The 20,753-nt window shown below is 41.0% G+C and overlaps 1 long non-coding RNA gene across 3 annotated transcripts; it reads right to left on the bottom strand.

The window, feature by feature from the left end:
• Positions 1 to 2,008: 2,008 nt before the first annotated feature.
• LOC141558891 (uncharacterized) lies at positions 2,009 to 19,303 on the bottom strand. 3 transcript variants are annotated; one of them, XR_012487170.1, is made up of 4 exons: positions 19,053 to 19,303; positions 11,834 to 11,974; positions 5,402 to 5,581; positions 2,009 to 2,793 (listed from the first exon to the last, which is right to left on the bottom strand). It is a non-coding gene; the product is annotated as an uncharacterized LOC141558891 (long non-coding RNA). The 3 variants fall into 3 exon arrangements; XR_012487171.1 differs by lacking the exon at positions 19,053 to 19,303 and adding an exon at positions 18,249 to 18,352; XR_012487172.1 differs by lacking the exon at positions 11,834 to 11,974.
• Positions 19,304 to 20,753: the final 1,450 nt, after the last annotated feature.

Below are 20,753 nucleotides of genomic sequence, written 5' to 3'. Positions count from 1 at the left end.
AAAAGGATAGTAACTTATCCAAGTTCACAGACCTGTTTGAGAGAACAGCCAGGACTAAAATTCAGATGTCCTGACTGACTCCTAATTCCTACTAGGACCTGGTACCACCATCTCATTTATATAGATTAAGAGATATACGGTAAATCCCTTCCCAAGATAGACCAAGAGGAGCAGATCCAGACAGAAGCTGGATCTCCTGACCCCCAGGCAGGGCACTTCCCACTCACGACAATGTAGACACAAACTGGGCATGGAGTAGAGGCCCTCCAGAGTCATCTGCCCTCAAAGAGAAGGAGAGAACATGGCTACAAAAAGCTGGTATAGTGTGAAGTCATCCACTAGGAATCAAAGAAACTTTTAAAATTCCAGTTGTGACACACATCAGCTGTGTTCTGGTCACTTCTTTCCCGCAATAGTTTCATCTGTAAAGTGGGGATAATTATACTTTGATCACCCACAGCTTCACAGAGACTTTATGAAAAAAAAAAAAAGTGCAAAAGTGCTCAGATAAATACATGGAGTTAAGAGTCAAAAGCTTAAAATTGTACTAAGAGTTTTGGGATACCCTGTTCTATTATAATAATAATAGTAATAATAATACATTAATTAATGCTTATATGGTTCTTTAAGATTCACAAAGCACTTCACATGTTATCTCATTGCTCATTTGCAAAGGGGCCAAAAGAACCAGAGCCTCCAGTTCCCGGACCCCTCTCACACCCCCATTTCCCCTCTCAAGCCCTCACTGTCCATGCTATTCAGATATGAAACTGCAACCGCCATCCCCATCAGAGCCCTTAGCAAATTCCAACACCCCCACTCAGCAGCCCTCCTGAGCAACAATACACTCCAGAGAGCCAAGCCAGACCAAGCCTTGAAATAATTCTAAGCCACTTATTGGATGGGCTTGGGGGAGTGTTTAGGAAGTGAAGGGAACACATCCTGAATGGTTCCCCAGCCCTGCTGCCACAGCTGGAGAGGATTGTTCCTCCCTCGGGGATCAGAAATGATGATTGTTCCATCGTGAATCTGGCTTCATTCATCCAGTTATGCAAATTAGCCTATGAGCTCATGGCCAAAGCCTTAAAATGCCTGGCTGGGGGCCAGGGCCAAGAACTATTTAATAACACTCCCACCCCCAAACTTGATACCTCTGGACTTGTTCTCATTCCTTCTCCAGGCCTTGGCTCTCCCATTCTGGCCCTTTGCTTGCAGAATTACAGGATCCTAGCACGCTAGACCTGGAAGGGACCTTGGAGATTACCTCCTTCAGCTTCCTCATTTAACAGGTGAAGAAAATGAGCCTCGTGGAAATAGCTGGTGGCTTGCCTAAGTGACACAGTTCTAGGAGGTAAAGAGCCAGCCTGTGAATGCAAGGGTTCTGGCTCTTAGGTTCGCCCACCTTCCCTCTGCATCCTTTCCTCTCCTCCCTTTTCTGTCCATTTGTACTAAAGCATAAATACCTCCCTGAAATACATTCTTCCCTTCTATCTTTTTTGTTTCTTAATCCCCCCCACCTCATCCCACCAAACCCCAATCTCTGTTTCCTGTTAGAAATTTCCCAAGGGACTGAATAGACCTGTAGTTGACTTGATCATCTCTGAATGTACAATTCTATCTTTTCCCTCACTCTGGGATCCAAGGATCAGTGTCATGGGATTGGGGAGTGGGATGTGCTGACAGTCTTGAAGTGGGGTATGGGCGGTGGGAGAAGGGAGAATTTGGCAGCCAGGCTCAATTCTAAACACTAAATGGTCTTGTATCTCATCAGTCTCTCCAAAGCAAGCACCAAGCCCCAGCTGGCTGAGTCTGTGTTCCAAACAATACCAAAAGGAAGAAGGCAAAAATCCATTTTAAACCTTCCACTCTTTCCTAAACATCATTCTTTGTTGTCTGAGGAACATCAAGAAAGACTTTTAGTATTATTACTTTATTAAAGCATTTTATTTTCAAAACATATGCAAAGATAATTTTCAACATTCACCCTTGCAAAACCTTGTGTTCTAAAATTTTTCCCTCTTTTCCCCCCATTCTCTTCCTCAGATGGCAAGTAATTCAATATATGTTAAACACGTGCAATTCTTCTATACATATTTCCACAATTATCATACTGCACAAGAAAAATCAGATCAAAAAAAAGGAAAAAAGTGAGAAAACAAAATGCTAGCAAATAACAACAAAAAAAGTGAAAATATTATGTTGTGATCCACACATTTCCCACAGTCCTCTCTCTGGGTGCAGATGGCTGCCTTCATCATGTTTATCTGAAATGGCCTGAATCACCTCACTTTTGAAAAAGAGTCACAGCCATCAAAATTGATCATCATATAATCTTGTTGTTGTCTGTAATATTCTCTTGGTTCTCTCACTTCACTCAGCATCAGTTCATGTAACTCTCTCCTGGCCTCTCTGAAATCTTCCTGCTGGTTGTTTCTTATAGAACAATAGTATTCCATATTCATATACCATAACTTATTCAGCCATTCTCCAATTGATGGGTATCCATTCAGTTTCCAATTTCTAGAAGCTACAAAAAGGGCCGCCACAAACATTTGTGCACATGTAGGTCCCTTTCCTTCCTTCTCTTTGGGTTGTAAGCCCAGTAGAAACACTGCTGGATCAAAGAGTATGCACAGTTTGATAGCTCTTTGAGTATAGTTCCATATTACTCTCCAGAATGGCTGGATCAGTTCACAACTCCACCAACAATGTATCAGTGTCCCAGTTTTCCCACATCCCCTCCAACATTCAGCTTTATCTTATGCTTTCTCATTTCCTGCTCTCTGGTCTCACCTGAGAGAGGGGAGGGAAAGGAGGGAGAGAAGGAGAGAGGGAGGGGGAGAAATAAATAGATGAGGATGTAGTGAGGTTCAAATGAGACAATGACAATGATTCAAAGCACTTTGAGATCCTTAAAAATTTAAAAACTTTGAGATCCTTAAAAAACTAAATCAGTTAATATTGTTGTTGTTGTCATTGTTGTTGCTATTAACCTACAGTCACCAGAACTCAATTCCAGTGATGACTTCATTCCTAAGGCTTCTATTGTTTTTCTGCTGAGCCCAAGCCATGTCTATAGAATAATACAAGAACCTGCTGGTCAATATTTAACAACTGGCCTTTCTAGAAAAAAAAAGTGTGCATACACACTTTTAAATTTAATTTGCTTTATTAAATTTTCAAATGTAAACCCAACGACAAAAAAATCAATTTCTGATTTTTAAGTTGCTGGTTTCTATGTTGTATGTGCTATGCTGAAATTTTAACTATTGGCTCTTGCTATTTAGAACTATCTTGAGCCTATTGTATATTTTACAAATTTGTTGATATATCATCATTTAGTACATTATTTTTATTCAGCAATCAAAGAACTTGCAAGTTTCATAATATTATTAATAACAGCTATTATCCGTATAGTATTTTGGAATTTACAAAATATTTTATAGATCTCATTTTATCTTTATTTGACTTAAGGTATTTAAACTTAATTTTAATTAAAAAAGTTTTATTTTGATATACAAATTTAAAATATCTTTTTTTGAGATTTGGGTGTGTCTGGGCACAGCTGGCACACACTGGTCCCACATTCATGAACTTAATACTAGTCCACAAATTCCTGTACCCAGGTCCTGAACCTCTCAATTAAAAAAAAAAAAAAAAAAGAAAGAGCAGAGAGGTCAGAGCTCAAACAAAGAGGGTCAGAAAGCCAGCCTGCAAAGGAAAGATTAAAGAGTTGAAAATTACTGAATTCATAGGAGTGTCCAAGCCCATGAAGTTTTCTTAAACATTCCTTGTTAAGAACAGATCAGGGGAAAAAAAGACTGAAATTGTTCCTACATATGGACTTGTCTCCCCTTTGGAATGTAAGCCCATTGAAAGCAAGGATGATTTCATTATGTTTGCATCTCCAGTGCCTTGCACATAGTAGGCACTTAATAAATGTTTGTTGATTGATTGATTAAGGCTAGAGATGAAGCTGACTGGCCTGAGAAGGAAGGTTAAGGCCCTGGAATGAGTTTCTAAAGCTATCCTAAAGCGGTGGTGGTTGTTTTTAATAGTGCAAAAAGCTGATCAGATAATATCTGTAAATGCTTAATTCTATTCGAAGTTCTTTCTAATCAATCGTCCCACAACCCTTTCCCCATTGCAAGGGAGCACAGGCATTATTAATTTCATTTTCCAAAAGAAAATACTAAGGTCCAATTAGTTTAAGTGAAACATATGAGAACTTCCTCTTCTACCGCATCTCCCTGGCTAAAAACAGAGGGATGCCTGAGTTGAGCCCTCCATCGCCTCTTCAGTCACCTGTAGGCCTTCCAGTGGGCCACATCCACAACTGAACTATATATGACTGGAGGCTGGGAGGGAAGAAGAAACACAGTATGAAAGGGAATTTGGTATTTCACATCTTCATACCCCTCCTTTCTGCCTTTGTATACCCTGTCATGTTCCGGTCCCATCTGAGAGATCAGTCAGTCCACAAGCATGTATTAAGCACTTACTGTGTGCCAGGCACTATGCCTGTAAGAAGGCAAAAGCTCAGTCCGTCAAAGAACTCACATTCAGACTGGAAAGACAACAAACACAAAAGTATGCATCCAAGGAATGTCTGTGGGTGAATATGTGTGTCTGTATATGTATATGTCTGTCTGTGTGTCTATGTATGTCTGTCTATATGTCTGTCTGTGTATATATGTATTCATCTGTGTCTGTGCATTTCTGTTTGTCTGTGTGTGTGTCTCTGTGTGTGTGCATTTCTGTGTCTATCTGTGTCTATGTGTCTGTGTGTCTGTCTGTGTCTGTCTGTCTGTGTCTGTGTCGTATATCTGTGTACATTTCTGTATGTCTGTCTGTGTCTGTCTGTCTGTCTGTGTCATGTGTCTGTGTGCATTTCTGTGTGTCTATTTCTGTCTATGTCTGTCTGTCTGTCTGTGTCGTGTATCTGTGTACATTTCTGTGTGTCTGTCTGTCTGTGTCTGTGTCTGTGTGCATTTCTGTGTGTCTGTTTCTGTCTATGTGTCTCTGTGTTTGTGTGTCTGTGTCTGTGTGTCTGACTGTGTGTGTCTGTGTGTCTGCATGTATGTGAGAGCCAGGCAGCGGGCTCTCTTGTGGTATCGGGGACCAGGACGGCATCTCAGCAGAACCTTTTCCTGATTTGTTTCCTCAACCTTCAGGCTCCAGCTCACCTCCTGAATGCCTAGGGATTGGATCTGGGCCAACTCCTTTTAAAACTGAAACTTCAGCTGGCTTTCTCTTCTCCCTTTGCATAAAGAGAGGGAAAACCAGGAGCAATGACCTTGGAAAACCTTCCTCTGTGATGTTTTCCAATAGGCAAAACACGATAAATCACTTTAGCATGGTTTGGTGCACCGCTTTCTCATTTCCTGCTCTCTGGTCTCACCTGAGCATGCAGGTGTTTGTTTGCTCGATTGTTAGTCCTTCTGTTTGTCTAAAGTGGAGCCATGTTCCTTGGTGCAGTGAGATGGCTGGGGAGACAGCTGTGAAGTCCCCCTTGGGCATTGCTCTCTCATGTGCCCCAGATTTGTCCCCACTTCTATCAGCCCGGAGAGGTCCTATGGTGCTGTAAAAAAAGATGACAGACTGAGATGCCAAGTTAAAATTCAGGTGTCCATACTCTGTGACATATGTCACAACCTCTCTGGAGATAATAACACCTCCTTGGGCCTAACTTCCAGGGCTGCTGCTGTGGGGGAAAATGGAGGAGGAAGAGGAAGAAGAGGAAGAAAAAAGAAAGAAGAATACGAAGAAAGAAGAAGAGGAAGATGAGGATGAGGAGAAGAGAACATTAATGTGCAATTCAGAAATCTGCAAAAAGCTTTTGCACAAATGATCTTGTGGAGAAGTTCCTTTGTCGGTGTGCAGACATATAGAGTATCCCTGGAATACTGGAGTTCTAGATAAGCAAGAATCTTAAATCATTCAATCCAATAGTTCCTACCTTTTTTAAGTAGATGACACACTCTTGCATTATTTAAAAAAAACAAAAAACAATTTAACATCCTTATATGATACAGTTGCAATTTTAGTACTCATTGATTGAGGAAAAGACATAATAACAAAAGTCTACTATCATTATTTATTAAATTTATAATAAATCCTACTGTATGTAGATATTTATTTAGTCTCTAGATAAGACACTTGCTTGTTCATGTACTCTGTAATTGTCCCCACAGCCCCTCTATAGGTATCCAATAACATCAACTCATTTTGTAAAGTGACTCACTCAAGGTCACAAGGCTGCTAGTGAAAGAGCCAGGTCTAGGCTGGAGATCTCCGAATTTCCCACCTGGTACTCTCCACGAGATCCCTGTTTTCTTGGGGATAATATTTAATCTGTTTCCGTTTTCGTCTCTCTCCCACACCTGATCGTTTTTGGAATGACAAGACGGCTAGGACACAGGACAAAAGTCTTAGTGATTAGTGCTGGCTCCCCTGTCCCCAGAACCAGGGCTGTTCTGATGGGGAAACATGAAATGACTAAGCAGGACAAAACCACTACCTAGGAGCAGCAAGCAGCCCTCAGAAGGCCAGCAGGTAGGCACCCTCTTGTGCTTACAAAGAGCATCTTGTTGCTCCTGTCTGTCTGTCATCGGGTGTGGTGAGGAGGGTGTTTGGGGGTTGGTAGGGGAGGAGGAACAGAGAGAAAATCTTGTCTTAGCATGACTGGGAAGGGCACACAGACAGGAACAAGTCCCTGCTGCTAATGCTGGTGCAGCTTGAGTCACTGGCCTGGGCCCAGCTGGGGCAAAGGCTCACCAGTCCCTCCTTCCCTTGTCTCTCCAAAATAAGTGAAGATTCAGCACCGATTCTATAAGTTAGGGCAAAAACCTTCCTCACCACACCCCCCAAAAAAGAAATTTTGGTTTGCTCCCAAGATTTCTGGCTCTGCTCATTGTGTGTGTATGTGTGTGTGTTTGTGTGTATGCACATAAGTACATACACATACATGTGCCAATCAAGCCAGGTGTTATGAGGGGGCAGGCAGGGTCATCATCCAAGATGTTATGGCTGCAATCCCAAATATCAAATGGCAATCAAGACCACACTAGTTGTTAATTAAATTAGCTTAAATTCGCATTTTGGAGAGCAGCAAACAACCTGCTCTACAAAGCAATACCTGAGCAAAAAGGAAAATGTCTTGCCCAGGAAATCACTTAGTATAAGGAGCTTTTTGAACTCCTATTCCAATGATAAAGTAGAAATAGTGGTCACTTCCCTCTCTGAACTTCCAGCTTTCTCACCAATTAAAAAGAAAGGGAAAGAAAAACAAGTCAGACTGGATGATCCCTAAGGTCCTCCCCATCTTAAAATCTAATGAATCAAAATGTGGGAAATCTCCTGATCATACAGTTGAACTTCACTTCATTTAATAGAGGAAGAGATGGAAGCCCAATACTGGGCTGTGACTTGCCTAGTCACATAGTTAAATAATGGCAAAAGAAGGATTCAAACCCAGTTTTCTTAATTTCTATACAAGGATCTTTGACCACTTAATTGGTAAACCAATTAATTTCATTTCACTTCAACAAGCATTTAAAAATGCCTACTATGTGCCAGACCATCTAAGCAACTCTTGAAGATAAAATACAAAGATGTATTTTGTCCCCAAGGCATTGGAGTTAAGTAACTTTCCCAGGGCTACACAGCTACTAAGTATTAAGTGTCCAAGGCTAGTTTTAAACTGAGGTCCTTCTGATTACGGGGGTGGTGCTCTATCCACTGCACCATCTAACTGCCCCTCAAAGATGACTCTTACTTTAATAAAGGAGTTTTCTCTTCTATACCATTGAAATCTTAGGTCCAAGTCCACACTCACTCTCTTCCAATGGACTAGATACTGTGCTAGGCACTGGAGATACAGCGATAAAAGTGAAAACCTCTGCCTGCCTTTAAGGATCTAATGTTCTACTGACAAAAGCAAAATTTATAGGAGGAAAACATAACATACACATATATGTTTACATAAATATCCACAGAGTATACATACTATAAGAGATATAGGTGTGTAGATATGAGTGTGTGTGTGTGTGTGTGTGTGTGTGTGTAATATATGGGGAGAAAGAGTGAGAGAGAAGAAAGAGAAGAGAAGGAAGAAGTGAGACAGGAAGACAGAAACAAAGAAAGAGACAGAGTAAGAGTAAGAAAGACAGAGAAAGAAACAGACAGAAAGAAGAGAGAGGAAAAGAAAGAGGGAGAGAGGGCAGGAAACAGAGAGGGGGAAAGAAAGACAGACAGACAGAGGCCAAGAGAGAGAAGAAAAAGAAATAGATAGATACATAGAAAGATATATAGATAGATACATATAGATACATACATAGATAGATATATAGATAGATACATAGATATATACATAGATAGATAGATAGATAGATAGATAGATAGATAGATAGATAGATAGACAGATAGACCGACAAATAAATAGGAAAACAGATCAGTTATAGAAAAATAGATAGATGAGAGAGGAGAGAGAGGGAAAGGGAAAGGGAGAGGGAGAAGAAGAGAGAGAGGGAGAGGGAAAGAGAGAGGGAGAGGGAGAGAGAAAGGGAGAGGGAGAGGGAAATTTGAAGGCTCTATGATTGCTTTAGGATTAAGTAGAAAATTCCCAATGTGCTCTATAATTTAAAATCCTAAAGAGTTGCTTTGCTATTGAGATATTAAGTGATTTTCCTAAAGTCACACTGACAATAAGTGTCAGAAATGGACATTGATTCTCGGCCTTCCTGACTCCAAAACCAGCCTTCTATGCATTAGACCATAAAATGCACAAAACTGGTATTTATAAAGCACTTACTATGTGCCAGACACTTACTATGTGCCAGGCTTTATTTTTATTATTTCATCTGACTCTCACAATAACCCTGGGAGGTAAGTGCTATTATTACAGATGAAGAACCTGAGGTAGACTAAAGTTAAATGGCCTGTCAGGTCACACAGTTAGTAAGTGTTTGAGGGGACTTGAATCCAGGACTTCCTGACCTATCTGCTGTTCTCCCTAGCTTTATTGAAGTCAATTCGCGGAGGGATTGTAGAAGGAAAGATCTGGAGGACCGCAAAATTTGAAATGATCATTGAATGATACTAGGTTTCCAAGAGGCCTTGAGATGAGGAAGATGACTGTGCTAATTACCTCATCTCCTTTTGTTTTATTGATATTAGTTTTGTTTGTCCAATTATCTAGTTCCCTCTCTCAGGGTCCCCTCTTTTTTCTGTAAATCTTGGGGTTTAAATAGTCAGATGGTACAGTGAAAAAGGGATTTGACTTAGAGTCAGGAAGCCTTGAGTTTGTCCCACCTTAGACATTTACTGCCTATGTGACCCTATATACTCTCTGTCTCAGTTTCCTTACCTGTAAAATGGAAATTACAAGAGCAATAAAAATCACCTTCTTACCAGGTTGGTTGTGATGATTTAAATATATAATACATACAAAATATTTTGCAAACCTTAAAATGCTATATAAATTCTAGTTATTATAATAAAAACCAACGTATGCTCAGTGATGGATTTTGCCAATTCAAGAGTAGGACAAACATGAAACAGATTCCTCACCTAATGTTATTACTTCCACTAATTTCAATCATTAAAGGACTGACACACTGATCAGTCTCTTCCATTAGAAGAATATCTGTTAGATCTGCTGTGAACAACAACAAGAAAATTCATCACAGAATCCCCAGATTTAAACACCGGGTCATCTTCAACCTCAAGGAGTTTGTATTCTATTGAGGGAGGACAACACATAAAAATGAGTTGAAGGGAGTGAGAGGGAGAGGTGGTCCTACTAGGCAATTCATTCTACTTTTGGATATTATTAATCATAAGGAAGCTTCTCCTTGATATCAAGTGCCCATTGCATAGATGGGGAAAACAATAAGATTGTTCACAAAGTCATAAGCATAATAGATGCAGGTGACAATATGATTGGCTGGAAATTTAGAATTCAGGGCTAGCAACAACAACTCCTTCCATCTTGTCTCCATAGAAAGCTCATTAGTGTGTCTACCTTCGCATAAGAAAATTTCTTATATCAAATTTAAATTGCATAGATGCGAAAACAATATGATTGATTACAAAGTTAGATGTGGGGGACAATGTGATTAGATAGAAATTTGGAATTCTGGGTTAGTAACAAATTATCTATCCATCTTCTCTACGGAAAGCTCACTAATGGAAAACTTCTCCATAGAAAAATATGGTGTCCATGGATGGTATCCACCTCCATGGTGAGTTAATGTCACATTGATAACAGATCAAACTTTCTTGAAGGACAGTGAGGGTTGCAGAGATAACAGACCAAGTCCCTGGTATCCACCTGCATCTTTCAAGGATCATAGATTTCCTTGTCACAAGAAGAGAAAAGTGATTAGCAGGAAAGTGAACTTCTAAACTTAATTCAGAATAATTGACTTAGATAGTTACACAAAATGGTGATGATAACAAAAAGAAATCAATTACAGAATAGAATCAATTTGACTCTCTTGATTTCCACTTCCATATCATATTATCATATATCATATATGATAATAGACTATAATCTTTTTCATGATCAATAACTAACCTGTTAACGAATCTCTTTGAATATTTCTAGACTGGTCCTAGACTGGCCAAAAGAAATACTATTTAGACCAAGCCATTTTCACTTGGTAGGATCTGAAAGAGTTTGTCTTTGAGAATCACTGATGCCTCAGGGAATATTAGTGAAGATATCATAGCAGTTCACATGTATCTCTGTGTTCTAGGGTTTGCAAGGTACTTTTCTCACAACAATTCTGTGAGACAGAGGTTGTGGGTAGTATGAGTAGCACTATCTCGGGGAACAAGAGCTAACCTGGAAGCCGACATGGAGGAAACAACATGAAGCCACTGGATACTCCAAATGGGAGTAAATTTGCAGGAAGATTCCCTAAGTAGGAATCAGACTTCTGAGAAGGGAAGAAGAGCATAGCCAAAGCCCTAGCAGCTTTATAGCTTTGCTTCCAGCAAAACCTGGCCACTCAGTTTTGGTTTCCATGACATGAGCATCCTGGCAGAGATAAATGGATGTAAAAGATTTATTTATGGATAATAATGAGGTACATCAGAGTCTCAATATAAATTTCTAATGGTCAAACCAATGCTAGATAGTTTGATATTTCCCTAAAATTTTAGGAACCTAGTTATCTACATTTAAATTTCCAAGAAGTTGTTTGTTCTTTAATAAAAAGAGATCCTACAAAATATGATAGGTAGTTTCTCCCCATAACCCTCAGCTCACATAGCTCTTGATGGTGAAAGTCACCATTTGTATCCAGGCATGATGGAATGTCTTAGCATGGGACTCCAAAGTAACCATACAGTGCTAGACCAAAAAGGGACTGACAACTAGCCAAGATGGTCCCCAAATGTATAGCATTTTACAAGTCTTACTACATTTTCGATTGATAGCCTAGAACTTTGTCAGAACTGCCCTGGGTTCTGCAAGAGATACAAAGCTCTATAGGGTATAGCTGGAAAGAGCTTACAATCAAATTAAGAAGACAATGCTCAATGCATGAAATAACATAAATAAAAGAGTAGATAATGAAAAGTATGATTTTTAAATCTTAAAAATTATGTATTTATCAGTGCCTGGAGTCAATATTGTGAGTCAATATTGTTGTTTACATTTCTTCCAAAACTTAGCCCTTTTTAAAGCTTCTGTATTTCTGTCAAAGGCATCATCTTTATCCCATTTCCCCAGATTCATGATCTTTTTATTATTATCATCTCCTTAATCTTTGTCTCCCCAATATCTAATCAGTAGCCAAATCTTACTATTCTAATTCCACAATACTTGTTATGTGACAATCCAGATGTTTTGTCCACATTACTGAAGTGATCTCCGAGCTGGTGGTCCTTCCTCAGGTCTCTCCCCATTCCAGGCCATCTTTCACATAGCTGCCAGCTAGAGATTTCCAATGACTCTTTGTCGCCTCTAGGATAAAATATAAATTATTTTTAGTTTTTAAAGCCCTACACAGTCTGACGCCAACCTGTCTTCCCAGCCTTGGTGGACATTGTTCTAGGAGCCAGCCAATCTGTTCTTATCTCTGTTCCTTACACCCCAAATTCATTCCTTTGCAATGGATCTTCCTAAGCCTCCCAGAACCCTTCTCCTCCTTCAAGATGCAACTCAGGCACTACCTCTCAGAAGCTTTAACTGATCTCCTCAATAGCTAATACCCTCCCTCCCAAACTACCTGGTAATTAGCTCTTCCATCATTTTGTAGTCATCTTCTACTCTTTGTAACCCCAGGATTTCTTGGCAGAAATACTGGAATGTTCATTTTACAGATGAGGAAATTGAGGAAATAGGGTTAAGTGACTTGCCCAGAATCACACAGCTAGGAAGTGTCTGAGCCTAAATATGAACTTAGAAAGTCAGGCCTGCCACAGAAATCTATGTACCACCTACCTACCCTGTATTTTACTACCTTTTATATATATATATATATATATATATATATATATATATATATATATATATATATATATATATATATATATATATATATATATATATATATATATATATATACTTATTCTGTATATTATATATGTGTGTATAAGTCATTTCCCCCATTGGAATGTGAGTGCTTCAAAAGTAGTTATTATTTACTGTATCTGTAGCCCCAGAATTTAGCATGACTTAGCACACAGCAAGTGCTTAATAAATGCTTGTTGATATCTTCATTGTGAAAAGTAATTAGCAAATAAGAACCTTTATAATCAAAGTGACCAAATATATGGCATAGATCAGGGGTTCTCAAACTATGGCCCTCAGGCCACATGCAGCCCACCGAATTATGGCAAATGGGCTGAGGGGTGGAGACAGAATGTGAGTTTTTGTTTTTACTATAGTCCAGCCCTCCAACAGTCTGAGGGACAGTGAATTGGCTCCTATTTTAAAAGTTTGAGGATCGCTGGTAGATACTAAGGATTATAAAGGATTAGAGAATAGAATGATTAGTTATGCTAGACTAGGTAAGAAAAGCATCATGGAAGTCATCACTTCCCAATAATCATGTGAGCTGGACAAATCAAACATGCTGATCCCCATCAATGATGATGAAACTAAAGCTCTCAAAAAATTGACTGACCCGTCCCCAAGCCACAAAAGAAGGAAAACAGAACCTATAATCTCAGCCCAGAGATTATTCTCTACTATGACACTAAATAAAATACAAAAAGCTCAGGATTGAGAGGGACTTCAGAAATGAATTAGTCTAACCTACACCAGAATGGGAATTTTTTCCTTAACCTAGTACTCAGCCAGGCTGTGTTTGCAGAGGCCAGGAATGAGGAGTCACCTACTGCTCCCTGGGGCAACCCATTCCAACTATGAACAGTTCTAAGAATTATGATTTTTTTGTTACTATCACTTTTTATCATCGTTATTCAATAGATACCTTTTTTTCCCTTTTACACTGAATGAAATGGCACAGTAGATAGAGCCTAGATCTGGAGTCAGATTCAAATTTGGCCTCAGTTTCCCCTTTGTGAAATGGAGATAATAATAGTACAGGACTATTGTGAGGATCAGTTAAGATATTATTTGGTTAAATGCCTCACAAACTTTAAAATACCATATAAATGATCATTTATAAATGTTACCTATCTTTGCTACCCATAGATTCTAATTTTGCTTTCTGGCACCAAGCTGAAAAAGACCTTTCTACAATCCTTTCTTTTTAAACTAGATGTATAATTTTCCCAATGTTTGGAGCTTTCAATAAAGAATTCTCTCTCTTCCTCCCTCGTTCCCTCTACCTCTCCCTCCTTCCCTCCCTCCCTCTCTCTCTCTCCCTCCCCCCCCCCCGCCCCGTGTGTTTTTATGTGTGTATGTGTTTCTCTGTGTCTGTTTCTTTGTCTCTATCTTTCTGTGTGCCTTCCTGTCTCTGGCTCAGTTTCTCTCTTGGTCTCTCTTTGTTTGTCTCTATCTGTTTCTGTCTCTGTCTGTCTGTCTGCCTCTGTGTATGTGTGTGTATATGTGTGTTTCTCTTTCTCTGTTTCTTTGTCTCTGAATCTCTGTGTGTCTGTCTCTGAATCTGTTTCTCGGTCTTTCTATCTTTATGTGTCTCTATCTCTCTATCTCTGTCTGTGTATGTGTCTCCCTATCTCTCTTTCTTTCTCTCTCTCCCTGTGTCTTTCTTTGTCTCCTCTCTCTCCAGCTCTCTCTGTCTCTCTCTCTCTTTCTTCCTTTCCCCCTCACTCGCCCTTCTCCCCCCACACCCTGTAGATCAGCTCCTTTGCCACAACCTAAAGTCTTAAGAAGTTATCTAGGGCAGTAGCAATCAGAGGCAGATACTGAGTTGATGAGAGCAACCATTTCTTAGGTTTTGGTCCTCAGACTAGCATTTACAAGCAGCCAAGGAAGAGAAAAGGATATGCTCTCCTCTAGATACAGGGGCTGAGCAATAAATGGGCTACCAATTCTGGAATAAGACCTGAAATGAATTATTAGAAATTCTCTATGCAATTGCATATTAACTTTTCCATTTTCAAATCTCCCCTAAAATGACTTGTGACTAGGCTTGGGTCACAGAGGCTGGGTGTGCCAAGATTGGGATTTGGACCCAGTCCTTTCTGATTATTGGGTCATCTCTCTATTCACTATTAGTCTGCCTCTCAAGGGCCACATGGGGTTGCTCTATAAAAATGATGAACACACTGGTTTTAGAAAGTCCTGGAAAGACTTACATGAATTGATGCTGAGTGAAACAAGCAGAACCAGGAATACATTGTATGCAATAACAGCAAGAATATGGGACGATCAACTATGTCAGACTTGGTTCTTTTCAGCGGTTCAATGATCCAAGGCAATTCTAATAAACTTTGGATAGAAAACCTCATCTCCCTCCAGAGAGAGAACTATAGAGATTGAATGTAAATCAACATGTTATGTCCATTTTTTTTCTTTTTCTTCTGTTTTTTTTTTCTGTCATGGTTTTTCTCTTTTGTCTGATTTTTCTCTCTCAACATGATTCAAAAAGAAATATGTATTTTTTAAAAACTCAATATACATGTATAATTATAAAAAAGAGAATAATTTTTTTAAATCATCAACAATTAAAAGAAAAACATTGAGGCTGCTGGAAGGAGCAAAGGGAAGGGTAGCACAATAAGGAAGCAGACTATCTCCTAACTTTCTAACTGAACTAATTATTTTTTTGTTCTTTTAAGGCAATTGGCATTAAGTGACTTGCCCAAAGTCACACAACTAAGTAACTGTCTGAGGTCAAATTTGACCTCAGGTTTTCATGACTACAGGGCCTGTGCTTTATCCACTGAACCTAGCTGTCACTCTTTGAATTAGTTCTGCTTGATAAATAGAGGTAAACTCTGCACAAGCAGTTTCTTTGCTGAAGGACTGTAAATATTTTCTGTGCCCTCTATAACTCAGCACTCTAGGTCAGAGCTCCAGTAGCTCCTGTCCCAGTTCCATCATTCTTAGTGAAGTTCCTTGCACTTAGTTGTGTCCAATACAGCTTATGTCACATATATATAAATATATATATATACATATATATATAATATAAAATTTCTTTTTTCCCAGATTTCATGAAAGCAATGGCCTTCACTTTCTTCAATAAGTAACCATATTATGCAAACTAGCTTAGGGAAAGACAAATAGACTGAGTCAGACCAAGGATTCAACTCAGAGATTGTCAGTTGACAATATGCAGGCAAATTTAAAAGTCACAGAATGGAAAACTAGAAGTGACCTTAGAGATCATCTAATCCTAAGGCCAAAACACAGTGTGTCCCAACCTGATTAAAATGTAATAAGGAAATATTTAACAAAATAAAAATACAATGGAACATGTTGTTGCTGTTGAGTCATTTTTCAGTCATGTCTACCTCTTCATAATTCCATTGGAGTTTTCTTGGCAAAGATACTTCAGTAGTTTGCCATTTCCTTCTCCAGTTCAGTTAACAGATGAGGAAACTGAGGCAAATAGGGTTAAGTGACTTACAAAAAGTCACACAGCTAGTAAGTTCAAATCTCAGATTTTTCTGACTCCAGGCATGGTACTCTATGCACTGAGTCCCCTAGCTGGCCACAATAAAACATAAGTAATGTTAATATGTGGTTTTCTAAATCAATAGATCTCTCTCTCTCTCTCTCTCTCTCTCTCTCTCTCTCTCTCTCTCTCTCTCTCTCTCTCTCTCTCTCTCACACACACACACACACACACACACACACATCAGAGATCCTCATGTACAGTTTAGAGGCCCGATTTCTATTTGCACAGCTCCAAGCTGAACTTTTATAGATGAGGATAGCAGACAAAATTATAAAGCTAGTAAACAGCAGAGCCAGAATTTGAACACAGGTCTTTGGACTTCAAACTCTGCCATACTAAACTGCTTCCCATAGAAAATCAATCTAGATGGAAAGTCAAATATTCACTTTGTTCCACAATCCACATTATGTTTCAGGGAACTGAATGAGTCATTTACATTCCTGACCTTCATTTTCCTCATATGAAAAATGGTTACACAATTATGTTTACTACCCTCCCCTCCTTATAGGATCATTGTGAGGAATGTTTCACATAAATAGGAGTTCCTGTTTTTATATCTCCCATAGCTCCCAGCAGTATTCTACCTGTGGCCCTGGCAGAAATAGAGAACATCATAAGACACATTCAGAATATTATAGTAGACCCCCGCTCATGACTGGGAATATAATGGGTCTCAGTAAATGAATAGAGACAATAGAAATTTCGTATAAGGCAGGCGATGGATCAGGGTTTATGAAGGAGGAGGAGAAGGAGGAAGAAAAAAAAAAAAAAGAGGAGAAAGAGAAAGACCTAGTAGGAATTTTCCACTCAGCCTCTCCCATTGCTAGTACCTTTCCTCTGATAATACCTTTCATTTACCGTATGTGTGCACATACACGCATCTACATATGTATGTATACACATGTGTGTCTAGCATGCACATTACAGATGCGGTATTGTCATTAGAGTGTCAGCTCCTTGAGGGCAATGTTGTTTGAACTTTCTTTAATTCTCCAGGGCTTAGCATAGGGCCTGGCCCATCAAAAGTACTAAATAAATGCTTGTTTGCTGACTGCCATTAGTGCTCAGCACAGAGAGTGCAGTTCAATCCTAGGCATGCAAATTAAGAGTTTGGGAGGTCTGAGTTTACAACAGAAAGTTGTGCTCTTTTCTTCCAAGAAGTGAGGAGCTAGGTCTTTAAACCCCATCCCTGATCATCCTCCCAAGCTCCTATCTGGCCTTGGGAAGGACAATTGTCCTCTGCTGGCCACCGGTTAACCCAGGAAGCCGCTTTGGGGCCATGTGACTCCAGATGATGGCTTCTGACCATTGTTCCTGTGGCTCAGGGATGGGCCTGAATCCTCTGGCTACAAGTGACCCATCCCTCCCAGACCTCCATGATGAATCATGGTGCCCACAAATAAATCCCACCGAACACAAACTAAGCAGAAGAGATGTCCCTCTTGTACCAAGAGTTCTCTGCTAGGATCAGGAGTGACACAGAGCGTGGACCCACATATTATGCATGGGCCCTGCATTCGTGGACAAAACATCATAATTACAAACACCCAACACATGAACATGATACAGAACACATGTGTCTGTCAGCACATGTACACCCTTCACACCGCCCCTTCTCCTCAACTTATCCCAATTACATTCTGCAAACACCACACACAAATCACTCCACATTCTTATACATATTGTGCTTCTATACATAAATACTCGGCACATCCTACACACTCATCCCACACACACCACACACTTATTGTACACACACAGCATGCATAGCTATGCACCCCCTATTTTACAGACAGATCCCCCACATGACAGACGCATGTGTGCACCCCATACTGCAAACACCAGACACAAGCCACATCTCATTCATATATATATATATTGTGCTTCTACACAATAAGCTTCATAAATACTTTGCACATCCTACACACTCATCCCACACACTTATTGTACACACGCAGCATGTGTAGTCAAGCATCCCATATTTTACAGACAGATCCCCCACAGATGCATGTGCGCACCCCATACTGCAAACACCGCACACAAATCACACCTCATTCTTATATATATTGTGCTTCTATACATACTCTGCACATCCTACACACTCCTCCCACACACGCCCACACTTACTGTACACACGCAGCATGCAGAGCCAAGCGCCCCCCGTTTTAGACAGATCCCCACCTGACACAGACGCATGTGTGCGCCCCATACAGCGTGCTCCTAAACCAAGCATGTTTATGAGTACAATGAGACACAACACACAACTCAGATGAGGACGTTTCCAACGGGCGGCCCCGAGGGCAGATACATCGGCTGGGAAGGGGGATGCTTTGGGGAGGAGAGCAGCAGGAGCTGCGACACGCAGCCCTGGGCACCCCCAGGCTTCTTCCCTGCCGGCCGGGATGGCAGCAGCCCGGGAGGGAGAGCGCGGGCAGTCCGAGAATCTCCCGCCTGCCCGGGATCGCAGGGAAAGTCAAGGTCAGGGGCCCAGGGCGCGGCCATTCGGATGGCACCGTGTACAAGCCAGGGAGTGTGGATGCCTCCCTGGGAGGGAGGGCAGGAAGTCGGCCTGCGACTGACAGCTCCCCCCCCACCAATGTTTGTTTATTCATGAGTCATCCGTCTCCACAGACTGTCTTCGTGGGGGGAACGCGAGGGGGGTGAGGAGAGCAGAGTGAGGAAGGGCAGGGGAGGGGGAGAGGGAGAGAGCCCAGACTCCACAATAAACAATGAACAAGCCGGGGAGAGCACCGCAAACAAGCAGCTCTGATATTAGCCATCATGTCAGCTCGGGTGAAAGGCGCCTCCCAGCCTCCCAAGTAGCTGCCGCTGCCGCCGCCGCTGCTCTGGGCACGCCTCGCCTCCCCCCGCCCGCCCCCCCAACATTCTACCCGAATCCTGCCAGCCTCCGGGCCGGAGAGCTGTAATTGGATCTTCCCCCCCTCGCTCCCCCCCCCCAAGGAAAGGCAGCTAAATGCAGGGTACCTTTTCAAAACAGTGGGATCAAAACCTATTATTTGGCTAATGGGTTTCCCGAGCGCGGCTCCCAGCGCTTCCCGCAGACAACGGGCCCTCCTCGCTCTCCGGGCCAGAGCCTGCGCGGCCGGGCGGGTTCGAAGCCTGTTGTCCTTGGGCTCTAAGGGGACCAGAAAGACTCTTCCCAAAGCTCCAACAAGCGGATCAGCCGAGAACGGCCCGACCTCTGTTTCCCCGCTTTCCGGCTAATCAGAGGCGGAGGTTTCATCTCTCCAGGCTTGCTCTCTCCAGTCAGTCAGTCACCATCCGCTGAGCACCCGCCGTGCGGGAGGCTCCCCGGGCGACAGTGAGATGGCAGCGGTCCTCAAGGAGTTTACATTCTACTTAGGTGCCACTCGGGATGTAATAACAGCCGTGATGGCCATACTAGCTAACATAACCACGCTGTATAAAGCACTTAACAATTATTGTCTCATTTGATCTTCACAATAACCCTGAGAAGGAGGGACTTTATTATCCCCATTTTACAGATGAGGCAAGCGGAATGATATAGGCTAAGAGATTTGCCCAGGGTCACACAGGTGATAACAGCCTGAGGTGGGATTTAAGCTATAAATTGTATATTTATATTTTGTAAAATGAACCCTCATTTTGTGGGAGGGAGGGAACATCCAGAAAGGCTTCTAAAGGAAATAGAAATGGATTGAGCTGAAGCTAAAAGTTGGGGAAAGGGATGGCATTCTGGTCACTGAGAAACAATCTGTACAAAGGCATGGAGATGAGAGATGATGTATCTTTTGTAAGGCAGGAAGGCCCGGATGGCTGGAGCACAGAGTTTGTAAAGGGGCTTCATGTATAATAATGTCAAAAGATAGACTAGAGCTGGGCTGTGAAGTTCTTTAAATGCCCTAAAGAGGAGTTTGTATTTTATCAGAAGAGCAACACCTATGTGGAAAAAAAAAAAAAAAGTAAGGCGAATGGTATTACTCTGGAGAGAACTCTCAGGAAGCCAGAGACTTCCATAACTGGCATGTTCCCCTCCTCCTAAGATAAATCAGGACCGACCCTAGCTCATTTGCGTTGTGCTTGCTAGTCACAACATTACTCCCATTTTAGAGACGAGCAAACTGATGTTTAAAAAGGTTGAGTGGCTTACAGATAGACACATAGCTACTTAAACTCTGGGGGTACAGCAATGTAGATAGATGATGGAATGATGGGATTTGAAATCAAAAAACTCAGACTTGAGTTATTTTAGCGTATTTAAGATTTAAGATCAGACAGCTGGTTAATGACAGGTCAATTTTAACCAGAAATTTTCTTAAAGAAAAAAATCTAATAAGTCAAGGGAGATAAGTAATCTACAGAAGTTTTCTTTGGGGAAGACGAGCAAAATTGCAGCAATGGAAGGAATTTTGTTACTGGGTTTGGTTTTTTCCTATATTCCCTTCCCTCTTCTTAGCCTTGCCTGGCCAAAGAGGGATCTTCATGGTGGTAAGTAAATTGGAAATATGGTTGTTCATCTGCATAAATAAGGCAAGTAAATGGCAGGTCTAAATATAAAGTCTGATTCAGAGAAATTCAAAAGAATGAACAGGCGACAGGGTTGAAGCATCCAAGAAAATCACTTCCCAAGATGCCCTTCTGAGTCACATCTTGCTCCATGTGAAAAAGGGAAAAACAAAAAACCAATCTCCCCATGATATGTCA

The sequence above is a fragment of the Sminthopsis crassicaudata genome, chromosome 2, assembly GCF_048593235.1.
Source record: "Sminthopsis crassicaudata isolate SCR6 chromosome 2, ASM4859323v1, whole genome shotgun sequence".
Lineage (NCBI taxonomy): Eukaryota > Metazoa > Chordata > Mammalia > Dasyuromorphia > Dasyuridae > Sminthopsis > Sminthopsis crassicaudata.
This window is presented reverse-complemented; position numbering and strand designations above follow the sequence as displayed.